At 41.5% G+C, this 16,738-nt stretch overlaps 2 pseudogenes; one reads left to right on the plus strand and one right to left on the minus strand.

Moving 5' to 3' along the window:
* Positions 1–126: 126 nt before the first annotated feature.
* On the plus strand, positions 127–2,404 carry LOC115685809 (2-oxoglutarate-dependent dioxygenase DAO-like; annotated as a pseudogene).
* A 34-nt stretch (positions 2,405–2,438) lies between these two features.
* LOC115684945 (probable L-type lectin-domain containing receptor kinase S.5) lies at positions 2,439–11,812 on the minus strand (annotated as a pseudogene).
* Between the last annotated feature and the right edge of the window lie 4,926 nt (positions 11,813–16,738).

Here is a 16,738-nt window from a genome sequence, read left to right on the forward strand (position 1 = left end):
CGTAACATTATGCCAATCGAAAAGTAGAATGACAAGTTGCTTTGCTCTCGGAAAGATTAGCTGTGTCTCTTTCTGCTCTATCTTCCTTTCTGTTGCTTCCAAGAACGAAATCAGATAACACCAAGAATGCCAAAATCTATCGTTTGAAATGCCTGCTTCGTATCCGTACGGACAAGAATTAACTTTGGCTGTGCTCTTACAAATTTGTAAGATATATGGAACTTGTAGGTACAAATTAGTTTCATCCGCAACGAATTGAAGAGAGAACTGATGTGCATGCAAGCAATCCAACGGTGTCCGAGTCAAATGAAGATAAAACCTAAGGTCTGACGCTTGACCAGAAAGCCAAGTTCTGTCGCGGCAGTTGACCATTTCTCATGACCGTTATGTCATCAGGGTGGCCCGATACATACATTTAGTCGTCGGAAATGTAATGTACATACTGTAGATGTAACCTTGGAGATTTCAGTTCTAAAAGTGAGCTTCACAGAAAGGAAATAAGAAAAAAGAAACACCTTGTTTCGTCATTGCACCGTATCCAGCAAGAATGTATTGTTTAGATTCATTCTAATATATTGGTCCAGTCACATTTCAAAAAGTAGTCCACTAAGCCCATATAAGACAACATACACCTTTCTAAATTATGTCTCAAGTTTGAATCATGACACCCGACCCGATTGAAAGATGTAAAGCGGTCCATATTATAAGGACAATTGGATGAGGCGTTCAAGAAAGTCCGAATTGGACTTTGTTTTGGTGTGTCCTTGTTTGCCGATTATAATTTGTTTCACTCTTGGATATATATAAATCCAACATGCGGTCAACAAGATATTCAGGGCGATGGTTTGTTCATACTTTGAGATAAATATTCAAGGTTGACGGATGAGCAAATAAAATCCAGTTTGACCGCATAGTGGATCGCATGTATAATGCCGTAGCGAAGAAAGCGCATGGGATCAGGAAGTGAATAAAATAAAATCAAGGGTTTTGCTTTTAGGACATGTAAACTGGAAGTACTAGTTTTAAAACTTGCAAAAAATGCAATTTAGTCTTAAAACTTGTTAAATTAGTGTAATTGAGTCATTCTGTTACTTTCGTCCAATTTGGCTAACGAAAAATGCTGACATAGCTTTTTATTTATTATTTTCTCTCTCCTACGTGGCAATGATGTGGCTAAAAATGAAATATAAGGCTAAAACGACGTTTTTGTCCAAATTAAATTTAAAGATAAACTATATTAAAAAAATTTCTTGAGATTCACGCGGCAGGGAAGGTTCCTGCGATTGATATTCGAGAGTTTCCAGGGCAAATTCAGAAACTGAGAGAAGCATGGGAGGCTTGGGGATGTTTCAGGATCGTGAACCACAAGTTTCCATTGAAGCTGATGTCAGAGATGAAGGCAGTAGTGAGATCTCTGCTTGATCTTCCCTCTGAGATCGAGAGAAGGAATGCAGATGTCATAACTGGAAGTGGGTATGCGACACCCAGTGAGATCAATCCTCTGTATGAGGCTCTAGGGCTCTATGATTTGGGCTCTCCTCAGGCTGTGCATGCTTTTTGTTGCCTATTGGATGCCTCTCTTCACCAAAGGTCTCTCTCTATCTCTTTCACACAGAGACAAGCACCTGTAATGTTCTGTTTCAATCCAATTGACTGCCATTGTACATGGTTCCTCTTATCTTATAGAGAGACAATAGAGAGCTATGCCCAAGCAATACACAAACTAGTCGTGGACATCGCAGCAAAACTAGCACAAACAGTGGGATTAAGGTGAGCCATTCAAGGAATGGACTTGCCAACTTAGGATGAGCAAGTACTTCTTCACTCCTGAGACTCTTGGCTCTTCAGGAGTCCGAGTACACATACAGACTCAAGGTTACTCACCATCCTTCAGGACGACGACAATGTGAATGGTCTCGATGTGATAAGACTCCTTTGGCTCGTTTATGGCTCTTGACCCTTGTCCCGGCACGTTCCTTGTCAACCTTGGACACCTGGCAACGGTAGGGCAAATTCGGCTTCTGTCCCTCGCTAGTCCAAGTTGAAAGCCTAGAGATTAGGATAAAACTGAGGGCTTTAGTTTGTTTCAAAAGCCTGCTTAATGTTCTGTTGTTTTGGCTTCTTGAGGCAACTTTGAGCAGTACACTAGGGGCAAGTGTCGAAGCTCGTTAGTCGTTTGGAAAGAACACAAAATTTTCACAGGCCATCAAGATGCAATCTTTCTTCGTCCCTAAATGATCTTAGTGATATTTGTCTGTTGACTTTCATTATTGGACGGCAGATATGGAGCAACGGGAGGTGGCGCAACCTCAAGCACCGCATGGTGTGCAAGGAGGCCACGATTCGTGTGTCGATCGCGACATTCCTCTTAGGACCGAAGCAGGAAGAAGCAAAAGCGATTTAACGTAAAATATATAAATAATTAGACGAAGCCCAAATGAAAAACAACTGAGTTACTAAATCGAACAAAAAGGAAATAAAATTTATACTCCAATGAAAATGATATAGAGAAAGTCTTAATTAAAAAAGAAAAAAGAAAACCTTTTCTTTTTCCCGCAGCACTGTTGCAGTTCTGCAAGGCCATTCCAATCTTTTCTTTTTCACGCAGGAGAGCTATTTCTGCACCCGGTATCGCTCTCTTGATTCACGTATCTTGGAGTCCCGCCCGTTCGGAACAGCAACGACGTGGTCGGTGTCGTGTCCGCGGTATCTCCGTCCTCCGTCAGCGGGCTCGCCGAGGGCCAAACGAATGCGGGCTTGAAAGGCGGGACACGCGGCACGTCCGCCGACCCCGAAAGAATTTGAGCGATCGTCGGCGTCTTGGGCCTCTCGGCCGCGGTCGGGTGGGAGCAAGCTAGCCTGAGGAGCAGCAACCGTCGGGCCTCTTCCACTACGTACTCCCTGCCCAAATGCTCATCCACCGCCTCCAGGATCCGCCCGTCACGGTGGAGCAGCCACACCCAGTCCATCAAATACTGGAACCCGCCGTACCCGGCCCTGTTCCACGGTCGCTGGCCGCACACCACCTCGAGGATTACTGCGCCGAAGCCGAAGACATCGGACCCCCGGGTGGCCTTGCCGGTGAGGAGGCACTCGGGGGCGACGTAGCCGACCGTCCCCGGGAAGCCCTCTAGCTTGGTGTAGGAGGTCTTCTCGTTGTCGATGGCGCGGGCGAGGCCGAAGTCACCGAGGCGGGCGTTGAAGTCGGAGTCGAGCATGATGTTGCTGGCCTTGAGGTCGCGGTGGAGGACCTTCTGGTCGTACTCGTGGTGGAGGTAGTGGAGGGCGAACGCGACGCCCGAGACGATCTTGTAGCGGTGGCTCCACTCTAGAGCCTGCCTCTCCGGGCCGCAGAAGATGTGGCTGTCGAGGCTCCCATTCGGCGTGTAGTCATAGACCAAAAGCAGCATTCCCTTCTTGTGGCACCATCCTGTCGGAAAAAAAACACGAGTAACTGATTAGCTCATTAACATTTTAGAACGCGTTCGTTTCACGAAAAATAAATAATTTATAAATTATTCTTTTAAAATTGATTATTTATATCACTTGCAAAAAATTATAAAATAAAAAATATTTTCATCGTTCGCGAAAATTTTTAGACGAATTATTATCAATAATGATAAATATTTTATCGACTAAGAATAGCAGGATAAAATACGAATTTCCAACATTACAAAGTAGTATGCCAAGGTCACAACACTTCATCAAAACAGCAACAAGAACTTTCTTCTTCTTCTTTTTTTCCAATTAATCTTCATGAACGAAAATGAAGACATAAATGGAGCAAACATCCAAACACGGATTAATACAAAAAAAAAGGATATGTTTACTGGAAATTCTAAAACTTATCACGAAAGCGTAATTGAGTCCTAAAACATGCAAAAAGTGCAATTAAGTCCTAAAACTTGTCAAATTTGGTGTAATTGAGTCCTTCCGTTAGATTCGTCCAACTTGGTTGACGGAAAATGCTGGCGTGGCTTTTTAAAATATTTTCTCTCTCCTGCGTGGCTAAAACGATGTTGTTTTGGTCTTAATGAGATTTTTAATACAAATTTTATTTAAATTAAATTAAAAATAAGCTAAATTAAAAAAGAAAAACAAGAATTTAGAACCAGGCGGCGAGGGCTGCTCGCCACCGCCACCCCACCATAGCCGAGAAGGACAGAATGGTCAGTGGGGGTCGGGGGTCGCCAACAACCCTCACTGACTATAGGCGAGCCTCACAAGGGTCGCCATTGGCGGTCGGCGAGGTCACTAGCCCTTGACTGGGGCCTGGTGACCCCCATCGACCATTCCCCCACCATCGCCAGCCCTTCCCAGTGATGATGGGGTAGCGGCGGCGAAGGTTCTTTTAAAAAAAAAATAAATTAGCTTATTTAAATATGTATTACAAATTTGATTTAGACCAAAACAATGTCGTTTTAACTTTAAGTTTCGTGTTTTAGCACGTATGAGAGAGAAAATATTAAAAAAAGTTACGTAGCATTTTCTGTTAGCCAAGTTGGACGGAGTTAACGGAATGACTTAATTGCACCAATTTAACAAGTTTTAGAACTTGATTGCACTTTTTATAAATTATAAGACTCAATTGCACTTTCGCGACAACTTTTAGGACTTTCAATATAGATATCCCTAAAAAAAAATGAATTATTTTATTTTGTTCCTCGTTCAAATATGGCGACGGATGTGGCAGTGGTGTTAACACCGAACTGTATATCTGAACTGGAACACGAACTGACCCGACCCGACCTAATGTTTTGGGTATATTCAGGCCGGGTCTACTTCATATTCGGGTATTAGCTAAGCAAACGAGTATCACAATAGTTTCGGTTCGGTTCTGTTCGATTTGTGTTTATGAACACAAACCGAATCGAAACACATATATTGTTATTTTCATTTTCATTTTTATTTTTAGAACCGAAACACAAAGTAAAGATCATTTCCTCTCAAAGGTTTATGTTAGTCAAAACTTTTCAAAATAATCTCTCTTTTGTTGATTGACTCAAATTATAAATTCCAGTTTTTTTAAATAAGGGCCTGAAGTGAATCATGTCTCATATAAGGCCTGAAGCCATATCAGTCTCAACTTTTTTTGTTTTTTTGTTTTCCTTTTATTTTTTTTCCTCTCTTCCCTCCATTGGCCATCGCCGGGGCCGGCAAAGGTCGTCCTTGCCTGGGTGGGTGAGGATTGCCCTTGTCGGCGTTGGGCGAGGGCGAGGGTTGCCCTCGTCTGATTTGGCGAGGGTCGCCCTTGCTTGCCTAGCCCAGGCGAGGCGACCCTCGCCTAAAGCCGACAAGGGCAACCCAGGCGAGGGCGACCATTGCTCGACGTGGGTTGGGTGGCCCTCGCTTGAGACAGGCGGAGGTCGCCGGCCAGGCGCAGTGACGGTTGGGGAGGGAAAAAGAAAAAGAAAAAAAAATCAAAAAAATATATTTATAATTTTTTTGACTAAAATACCCATTTTCCGGCGACGGAATAGTCACTGGTCAGCCAAAGGTCCTTATTTAAGACGATTTGGCCACTTCAGACCCTTATTTGAAATGATTTAGTCACTTCGGACTCTTATTTGACACAATATCCGCTTCATGCTCTTATTTTAGAAATTGACTCCACTTTGGGCCCATTTTTAGAATTTTCCCACGTTAAGAGGAGTGGATTTTAAAACCCTTAATCAAGATTCGTTGATTTACAGCTTTTCTTTAAAACGTGCACTCTGTCTTTTTTTTTTTTGGACGAAAAACGCCCGCTCTGTCAACTTTCAATAAAAAACTCGCATCCAAAGAAAAAAAGGAAAAAAATAAATAAATAAGAGAGGAGAAATTTAACAAAAAAAATTCGAACTCACCGAGCAACGTGACTAGGTGGCGGTGGCGGAGGCGGTTGATGATGGTGAGCTCCGCCAGGAAGTCGTCCTTCCCCTTCAGGTCGTCCCTCGAGAACTTCTTCACCGCCACCTGCCGATTCTCCGCCGCCAAGCACCCCCTTGTACACCACCCCGAACCCTCCCGCCCCAGCCTTGTTCCGCTCCTCGAAGTTCCCCGTCGCCTTCTTCAGATCCCTGAACTTGAACTCCCTCGGCGTCCCCGGCAGGCTCTTCAGCGTCCCCAGTATGTTCGGGTCGCTCGCCTCCGCCCTCCGCCACCTCGCCCAGAAGAAGCCTAGGACGGCCGCCCCGGCCAGCGCCAGCGCCGCCGCCGGGATCCCGGTGGCCAGCCCGATCACCAACCCCGCCGGCATGCCCTTCGGCAGCTCCTCCACCGTCAGGTTCCAACTCAGCACGCAGTTGAGCTCCACGTTATCCCCGGTCGACGCGGCGAACCCGAAGTGGGAGACCTGGCTCACCACCTTGCTCGTGTCGAGGCTCGCCGTCATGATTGCAAGCGCCGGCTTGGGCTTCGTCGGGGTGGAAGTGTTTTCGTCGGTCATGTAGACCTCCAGGAGCTTCCGGGCGCCATCGTATTCAATCCAGACGTGGAAGTACGTGGCAACTACGGGAGAGAGTTGGAAGCCTTGGCCCGCTAGCGAGACGGTCTGGTTGGACACGACCGAGTTGATGTCGAGGCCGATGTGGTTCGCGTCCGGGTCATAGTACTGCTTGAAGGTGTTGAACTCGACGGCCAGGAGGTGGTTGCTGGGGAGGCCGTCGGTGTTGTTGTTGGTGAGCCCGAGGTACCCGCCGGAGCTCCCCTGCGGGGGATCCAGGTCCTGCGCAATGATGAAGGCCAGGCCCTCGCCGGGGGTACCGTTGTTGACCCGGTTGATGTTGATGACGAAGGAGGTGTTGAAGGAGGCGATCTTGGTGGGGGCTGTGGAGGGTCCGTCCCAGAGCTTGAAGCCCTTTTTGAAGAGGATCCTGCCGGATTTGTTGTTGAGGGGGAAGTTGCCGGCGGAGTCGTGGGTGACCTGGAGGGCCCCGTTGGAGATGCTGGCTGTTAGAAATTAAACCAAAGTACTTGTTTCCTTTTTGAGTCTGTTCGTATTTCCATATTTTGATAGATATTGTGAGATATTGTTTCTAGTTATATTTTAGGAAAGTTTCCTAAGTTAATTAGATTTCCTAATTAGAATAGGTTTCCTAGAAAGAGGTTTCCTATTTCGAATCAAACTATGGTCTATATATAGTCTATTTCTCTTGTAATTGAGACATGCAATAGAAAGGCGCAAATTGCGATTGTTTCACCTTCAAAAAATTTCTTTCATCAAATCAATATTGTTGCCGCGCCTCTGACGCTTAACAAATTGGTATCAGAGCTTACGGTTCGTGATCATGGCCTCAACGAATAATCAGCTTCCTCTTCAATACCCTCGTCTTACCAAAGAAAATTATGGTAACTGGGCTGTCAGAATGAAAGCTCTACTTGGTGCCTACGGTGTGTGGGAATTTGTTAACACTGGCTATGATGAGCCAGAGGATGAAGCCACGTTGAACCAGAATCAGAGGAATGCCTTGGAGAAGGCTCGAACGAAAGATCAATATGTCCTGTCGATCATCTATCAAGCGTTAGATGATTCCATGTTCGAAAAAGTTTCGAACGCCACTACCGCTAAAGAGGCATGGGAGATTCTTCAAAACACACATCAAGGAGTTCAGAAAGTTCAGAAGATTCGCCTTCAAACCTTGAGAGGCGAATTCGAGGTAATTCGTATGAAAGAATCTGAATCGATTACTGATTATTTCATGAGAATTTTGGCAATTGTTAATCAGATGAAAAGAAACGGAGAAGAAGTTTCCGATGTTCGTGTTGTTGAGAAAATACTTCGGTCCTTAGACAAGAAGTATGATTATATTGCGGTTGCAATCGAAGAATCCAAAGACTTGGATGCCATGACGGTCGATGAACTTATGGGTTCATTACAAGCCCATGAAGAAAGGTTTAGAAAGAAAAAGATTGAACCGGTGGAGGAAGTTCTCCAAACGCAGTTGACCATACAAGATGAAAAGGAGCAAAGAAGAGATCCCGTACAAAATCGCAGGACAAATCAAGATCGTGATCGAGGTCGTGGCCGAGGTCACTTTCGAGGAAGAGGTCGCGGACGAAGTAGAGGAGATCCTGCTCGAAGTGATGGAGGATACCAGTACCAAAGAGGTGTTCGTGGAAGAGGAAAGAACTCGACAAGCCAATGGTATGATAAATCTAAAATCCAATGTTATCATTGCAATAAACTTGGCCATTATGCTTCTAACTGCTGGAATAAAGAAAGTAGCAGACCAGACGAAAAGGTGAACTTGGTAAATAATGATGATCAAGTTCTCTTATTGGCATTCAAAGAAGATGAAGAAGGTCAAAGCGATACGTGGTATTTGGATACCGGCGCAAGTAATCACATGTGTGGGAGAAAGGAGATGTTTGCCGAGTTAGATGAGACAATTAAAGGGAATGTCTCATTCGGTGATAACTCTAAAATTCTTGTTGAAGGGAAATGTACAATTTTGATTCGCTTAAAGAATGGTGCACGTCAGTTTATTACTAATGTTTATTATGTTCCAAAAATGTCAAGCAATATCTTGAGTTTGTGACAACTTCTGGAGAAAGGTTATACTGTTTATATGAGAGATCTTAATCTTATGTTGAGAGATCGTAATAATAAATTGATTGCAAAGGTGAAGATGTCGAAGAATAGGATGTTTATTCTTAATATAAAGAGTGAGATGTCTCGATGTCTAAAAACGTGCGTAGATGATCCTTCATGGTTGTGGCATTTGAGGTTTGGCCATCTCAATTTTGGCGGACTCAATTTGCTTTCTCGCAAGAAGATGGTTTATGGCTTACCACATATTGATCATCCCGATCAATTATGTGAAGGGTGTGTTATCGGCAAGCATTTCAGAACTAGCTTTCCGAAGGAGGCGACTTATCGAGCGAAGAAGCCGCTTGAGTTGATTTATTCTGATTTGTGTGGCCCGATCAATCCTCACTCATATGGTAATCATCGATATTTTGTTACTTTTATTGATGATTTTATTCGGAAAACTTGGGTGTATTTTTTGAAAGAAAAGACAGAAGTGTTTGATATTTTCAAACAATTCAAGAACCTGGCTGAAAAGAAAAGTGGCTATTTTATCAAGGCTTTGAGGACTGATCGTGGTGGAGAATTTACCTCAGCCATATTCAACAAATTCTGTGAAAATCATGGTATTCGGCGTTTCTTGACGGCCCCGTATTCTCCTCAACAAAACGGTGTGGCTGAAAGGAAAAATAGAACCATTCTTGATATGGTTCGAAGCATGTTGAAGAGCAAAAATTTGTCCAAGGAACTTTGGGCAGAAGCTGTTTCGTGTGCCGTCTATCTTCAAAATAGATGTCCAACATATGGACTTGAAGGCGTAACTCCACAAGAGGCATGGACCGGAAGAACACCAAGTGTTTCGCACTTGAGAATATTTGGGAGCATTGCATATGCTCATGTCCCGGATCAAAAAAGATTGAAATTTGAAGACAAGAGCAAAAAGCTCATCTTTATCGGGTATAACTCATCATCCAAAGCCTATCGATTATTTGACCCTAACACTTTGAAAGTGTATGTAAGTAGAGATGTCAAGTTCGATGAAGATGGAATGTGGGAAGAAAATCTAAAAAAAGAAGCGAATGTTCGTGATGATTCCGATCAAACGGAGTTGAAAGATCAACCTTCACCTTCTTCTCCAACATCTTATTCAAGTTCATCAACACCATCCTCTTCAAATAGTGTCGATGAACCGCTAGTACCAAGATCAAGAAGATTGTCTGAAATTTACGAAGCTACCGAAGAGCTTCATCTTATATGTCTTCTTGCAGATTATGAACCACTTGCTTATGATGATGCGGCCAAAGAAGAAAAGTGGAGGAAAGCCATGAACGAAGAAATTGAAGCTATTGAGAAAAATCAAACATGGGAGCTTGCTAATCTTCCAAATGACAAGAAATCAATTGGTGTTAAATGGGTGTACAAGGCCAAGAAGAATGAGAAAGGTGAAGTAACAAGGTACAAAGCTAGATTAGTCGCGAAGGGGTACAAGCAAAAAGCCGGAATCGACTATGATGAAGTTTTTGCCCCTGTCATCCGCATGGAAACGATTAGATTGATTATTTCCATTGCTGCTCAAAATAATTGGCGGATTTATCAAATGGATGTCAAATCAGCATTCTTGAATGGCATCCTTGAAGAAGAAATTTATGTCGAACAACCCGAGGGGTTTGTTGTGAAAGGTTATGAAGACAAAGTGCTAAGGTTGAAGAAAGCTCTATATGGGCTTAAACAAGCACCGAGAGCATGGAATTCCAGAATTAATGCATATTTCAAGGCGAATGGATTCTCTCAATGTCCATACGAGTATGCACTCTATTTGAAGCAAGAAAAATGTGATATTCTACTCGCCTGTTTATATGTTGATGATCTTGTTTTTATAGGAAATAATTCGGCGATGATTGATGCTTTTAAGGCATCGATGGTGAAAGAATTTGAGATGACCGATAATGGTCTCATGAATTATTTCCTTGGTATCGAAGTGAAGCAAAGTGCCGATGGGATTTTTATTTCCCAAAAAGGATATGCAGAAAATATCCTTGAAAAATTCAACATGAAGAACTGTATGCCGGTCAATACACCAATGGAGTGTGGAACCAAGCTTTCGAAGTTTGATGATGGTGCCGATGTTGATTCGACATATTATAGAAACTTGATTGGAAGTTTGAGATACTTGACATGCACGAGACCGGATATTATGTATAGTGTTGGAATTGTTAGTCGATACATGGAGAAGCCGAAATCATCTCATCTTAAAGCTGCAAAGAGAATACTTCGGTACATCAAAGGTACTATTTCTCATGGTTTACACTATTATTGCTCTGAATCTTTCAAACTTAAAGCTTATTCGGATAGTGATTATGGTGGAGATATCGACGATCGAAAAAGCACCACGGGATTTGTATTTTTCTTGTGCGACACTGCTTTCACGTGGTCATCAAAGAAGCAATCAAGTGTTACTCTGTTGACATGTGAAGCTGAATATGTAGCTGCATCTTCATGCGTTTGTCATGCAATATGGTTGAGAAGACTACTCAAAGATATTCTTATGGAGCAGAAGAAAGCAACGGAGATTTTTATTGATAATGTTTCTGCTATTGCTTTGGCGAAAAATCCAGTTTTTCATGAGCGAAGTAAACATATCGATGTTCGATATCACTTCATCCAAGAACAGGTTAAAGAGAATGAAGTTGAAGTATTGCATGTGAAGACCGGAGATCAAGTAGCAGATATTTTTACTAAACCTCTCAAGATCGATGCTTTTCGAAAGTTCAAGAGCCTACTTGGAATGATCGATGGAAGAGAATTTGGTTTAGGGGGGAGTATTAGAAATTAAACCAAAGTACTTGTTTCCTTTTTGAGTCTGTTCGTATTTCCATATTTTGATAGATATTGTGAGATATTGTTTCTAGTTATATTTTAGGAAAGTTTCCTAAGTCAATTAGATTTCCTAATTAGAATAGGTTTCCTAGAAAGAGGTTTCCTATTTCGAATCAAACTATGGTTTATATATAGTCTATTTCTCTTGTAATTGAGACATGCAATGGAAAGGCGCAAATTGCGATTGTTTCACCTTAAAAAAATTCCTTTCATCAAATCAATATTGTTGCCGCGCCTCTGACGCTCAACACTGGCCGGAGGGATGTTGGAGAAGTTGTCGCGGTTGGACTCACCGAAGGAGCCGAATTGGAAATCTAGCGTTTTGGGGGACAGTAACGAAGAGATGAGAGGGAGGAAGAGGAGGAGGAGGAGGAGGAGAGTGAAGAAGGTGAGGTTTGCGGGGAGAGGCGCTACAGCTCGGCCCATTTCATGGAAGCGTGAGTGGTTTGGTGGGATTCAAGAAGATGATGATGATGAAGAAGAAGAAGAAGATGGAGACTTTTGTGGTGTCCTCGTTTCGATTTTTGGCTTTTGTTTAAACAAATCACACCAGGATTAGAGCTCGAGCCGTCTCCATCTCTATCTCATTGCTTGGAACTTTCTTATAAATTATGTCTTGAGTTTGAATAAACTAAGCGAAATCCGACCTGAGATTGATTAAAGAAAAGTCCAAGAAAGAGAAGTTTTCTTTTCACGTGGTTTTCTGATTTGGAAATCAGATTACGTATTGCCGTGGGTGCAAAGAATTATTTCCTCAAGTTAAAAGTTGGCCAAGGACGAAAATAAAGAAGGAAATAGTGGAAATTTAGGGGCTGCAGGTTACCAAACAATACCTGATTCTATTTTTTTTTCCTCGAAATAAAAAAAGAACAGAAATTCGTTTGTTAAATTTTTTGTTCCCGGGCACAAATTTGTTCCCAGAATTAGTTTTGAAATAGAATCAAGAATAAAAAAAAAATCGATTCTTGATTTTGGAAGCAAGAATAAAAAATGGAAAAGAATTTTTTTTTCTTTTTCTTCTTCCTGGTTGGTCTTCTTCATTTTTCCTGGCCTGTGATTGGTCGTCGGCCACTGGCCACCAGCAATCGGCCACAGGCCAGGGCCGGCGAGGGTCCAGCCCTCGCCAGATCCGCCAAGGGCGGCCCTCGCCCAAGCCGCATGTCGCCCTCGCCGGCCCTGACCTGTGATCGATCGCCGGCGCCGGCGACCTGGCCATGGGCCAAGGAAGGGGAATAAGAAAAAAAGAAAAGAAAAAAGGAAAAAAAAGAGAAGCCGGCGACCTGGCCATGGGCCAAGGAAGGGGAATAAGAAAAAACGAAAAAAAAGAGAAAGAAATATTAAAAAAATTCAAAATATTATTAGTAAAAAGAAATTTTGTACAGTTACGAAACTCATTTCTGTTCTTTTTCTATTCAAGAAATATAAATTTTCGGTAATTACCAAACGCCTTCAAATGCTTATAAATTATTTTCAAACATAGAATAAAAAATTATTTTTAAGTAGAAATTATTTTTGGAAATAAAATAATTATTAAACGCAAACTTACTTTCCTAATGTGCATGAGTTGGCAGCTAACAAAAGAAGAAAAAGAATAAACGCAAAAGGAGAAAAAGGGCAGTTGACTTTTTTGACCGGTCTAGCTTGGGACTTCTCCTGGTGGTGGCATGTCTCGATGCAATTGAGGTTTTCTCTTGGGCATGCCTTGCTCGCATTGCAGTTAACGCCGTTGTTGATAAAGAAGTCTCGAAGCGCCATGATTGATGTGAAGAGATTCTTGACGCGTGGTTTCTCACGCGAGTGTTTGGCATTAGTTTCATTCGTACAATTACATCGATAATTTCGTGTTCAGGCTGATTAAATCTTGCTGTAAGATTTGTATGTAATTCCTTCATAAGATTGAGAAATTATTTCATGAAGAATTATTGGGGCTAAACACTGCATGAATTATTAAGTATAATTGAGGCTTAGAAATCACTTAGAGTATTTGAGTGACTCAAGTGTGGTTGTAATTTTCGTTATATCACTTAATCTATAGTGAAATTTCGTGCTGCTCTTCCTGTGGACACCACGTAAATTTGGTGTTCGATTTATTTTCTTATTTTATCCATTTTATTGTTCGATCGCTTGCTTTCACAACACTTTCCATTACTGTAATCCACCGTGAGTAGGGCCAGTGACAAAATTGCTTTAGCTAGAGATAAACTTATCTGGTAAATGGGCTAAGGATTTACCACACCTGTAATGTAATTCAACTTTCAAAATCAAATTTTATATCTCAAGCATGCATTGCAGTCCAAAATAGTAAAGCAAGTAAATTCCAACTGACAAACATATATCACTTTTGTATTTCAACTAAATCTAATATCAGAGCATCTAGCATTATTTGCGGCCCCGTTGATTTCAACCAACGTTATTCGTGTCTGATCGCACGATAGGGATGAATTTGATGGGAAACTAAGGATCTCCAAGAAACTTCAAGCAGGCGAAGCTATCGCGCGCTCGCGCGTGCTCCATCCCGAGCAGATGTGCCGGAGCAGCTGAAAGTTTACAGCGAAATGATACCATGTCGATAAGTTGCAAAGATCCCCACCGATAATAAGGAGTTCATTTCAATGTGTTGCAGAAGCCAAGTGATCGAACAATAAAATTGACAGAACAAGAAAATAAATCGGACATCAGGATTAAGTGGTTTGGTCGTAGTGACCGACGTCCACGGGGAGAGCAGCACGGAATTCCACTATAGATCAAGCGATAAAATGGAGATTATAACCACACTTGAGTTACTCAAATACTCTAAGTGTTTCCCAAGCCCCAATTATACTCAATAGCTCACGTAGTGCTTAGCCCACAATTTCTTACGAAATAATCTCTTAATCTTGCGAAGGAATTATACACAAATCTTATCACAAGATTTAATCACTACAAATACTTGAACTTTTGGTATAATTTCACGAGAAAAATCCACCCTAAGCATCCAGCACCAATGAATGACCCGCGGCACTCACAGCGGACTCAAATAGGAAATATCACACTAATTTCACCCAGGAAATATTTCCGTGCGATTCAAACCTTATCCAATGCACGGTCCAAATTCGGTCAAACCATTGGACTTTCCTTTTTATTTCTTTTGCTTGACCGTGGCTTCAGCTTCAGACGTCCAGAAGACTAATTTGTGTGCCCCGAAGAAGAGTTTACGTATTGCTCAATTTCGGACGTTCGTAAAAATATCCAACTTGGAATATTCAAACTTCCATAAATAATATTTAATTTTGGATTAGATTTCATCTATCGGATTCAAAATCAAGACATATTTTAATACAATGGATGCTATCAGCTTCACCATTCTTGAGAAACACTTCAATTGAAGACAATCTTAACTCCGCCTGTAGGTGTAAATCGGTCCATGTTAGAAGGGCAGTTGGATGAGGCATCCAAGAAAGTACGACTTGGACTTTGTTTTGGTGGGTCCTTGTTTGCCTATTATAATTTGCTTTAGTCTTGGATATATATATATAAATCCAAGATTCGATCAACAAGAAAGTCAATAGTCAATAAGGGTGATCGATTCCAGAGTGAGTAGGTTGGAATCTACCCTGTTATAATCGGTTTTCAGTTTTTGAAACCTAGAATTTATCAAGTTTGTCCTGTAATCAGTTTTGGAACCTATTCTGTTTTTCCGGTCCGATTTCAGGGTCTATCCGAGAACCTGTTTTTCTTTTGTTCCTTTTTTCTAGCAAAAATAATATAAGTAGTAATGAAACGATTCAAAATAAAATATGAATAATAAAAATCACTATCCGCTAAAAGTAATAATCCCTAAGATGAACAATAAAAATTACTATCCACCAAAAGTAATAATCCAAAATATAGTAATACTATGATCAGAGCTTTTTTTTTAAGACAAGCTAAAAACCAGTTCTAAAACCGGTCCGGGTTGGTCTTCACTTGGAATCGGGAATCGGACCAGTTCCAACGGTTCCCAAAAAATGGAACCGGTTCTCGGACCAGTTCAAATAGGAACTGGTTCCCGGACCTGTTTTTCGGGTGATCCGATCCGATTCTCGGGTAAATCTGGTCTGGTTGCACACCCCTAATAGTCAAGGTGATGGTTTGTTTAAACTTGGAGATAAATATTGAATGTTGATGGGGGAGCAAATAAAATCCAGTTTAACCGCATAGTGGACTGCGTTAAAATTACAACGCACTTCGCGTGTTTTTCGTCGAACCGTCTTCACATCTGCAGTGGAACGACTTAAGACAAAATTTTCGCCCAACTTATCCTTAACTAAGAGCCAGAAGATGGTCACCAACAACCGCGTAGGAATTCTCCGATTGCCATCTTGCCTTTGACAGCAATATTGAAGTGGCCATAATGGCTCACCCCTGGAGTGGCCAGTTAGTAATGCTTTGACAGGAGATTTATGATGAATTCACGGGTTACCGATTGACAACTGTTGGATGTTTGTTTGTAAAACAAACAAAATAATGCTCTTTCTTTTGTCCCACATAGGAAAGTTTTGAGAAAGTAGGCCGCTTTATAACTGTGAATATCTTCTTACTCCTTAGAGTGAAGACAATGGGATGTGTGCTAGTCCACACAATACCCGCGTGCGGGTGCGCGATTATTAGGAGCACTTAGCACGCTTGCGCGGCCGCTGTTTAATTAGCACTAATCCCTTTATATTTTTATTTTATTTCGTAAGGTTATCTTATTAATTTTTATTAGTTGAAAGGTTGTTTTTTGTTTATTAAGTAATTTTCGAAATTATGAAAATTCGGAATTATATATATATTTATTTATTTTATTCCGAATTTTACATGTGTCTTTCCAAGACAACTTTTGGAGATTATACTTATTCAATTTTCAATCTTTTCCAAAGGGTTGCATCTATTCAGTTTGCAACTTCTTCCGAAGGAATATCTTTGTTAGTTTTGCAACCTTTCGTGAAGAGTTGCCAATGTTGTTTAAGACCGATTTCTATATATGTTAGTTTTTGGCAAGAAAGAAAACAAAGATCAATTTCTTCAAGTCTTCTTTCGAAAACTACAGCCATCATTTCTTTTGTTTCCTAGAGAGACCTTGGAGAAATACTAGAATTGCTATCTAGTATTCTCATTTTGAGACTTTGTTGTATCTTGGAAGATTTTTGCCGGTGACCATTAGCAACAATTGTGGGGCAAATAAATCCTTAAGAAAAGTGATATCACGCCTCAAAGTCCGACTTGATTGCTCTTTTGATTCAAAGCCATTTTATCACGCGGGGTTTCATTCAAAATGTCTGAACAATTGGTTAATCTGCATTAGCAGTAGCTTGTTTTTTCTTCTTTGGAGGAAAAATTAGAGAAGCATGC

This window comes from Syzygium oleosum, unplaced genomic scaffold (assembly GCF_021117445.2).
Source record: "Syzygium oleosum isolate NSW1041296 unplaced genomic scaffold, Sole_v2.1 Sole_v2.08, whole genome shotgun sequence".
Lineage (NCBI taxonomy): Eukaryota > Viridiplantae > Streptophyta > Magnoliopsida > Myrtales > Myrtaceae > Syzygium > Syzygium oleosum.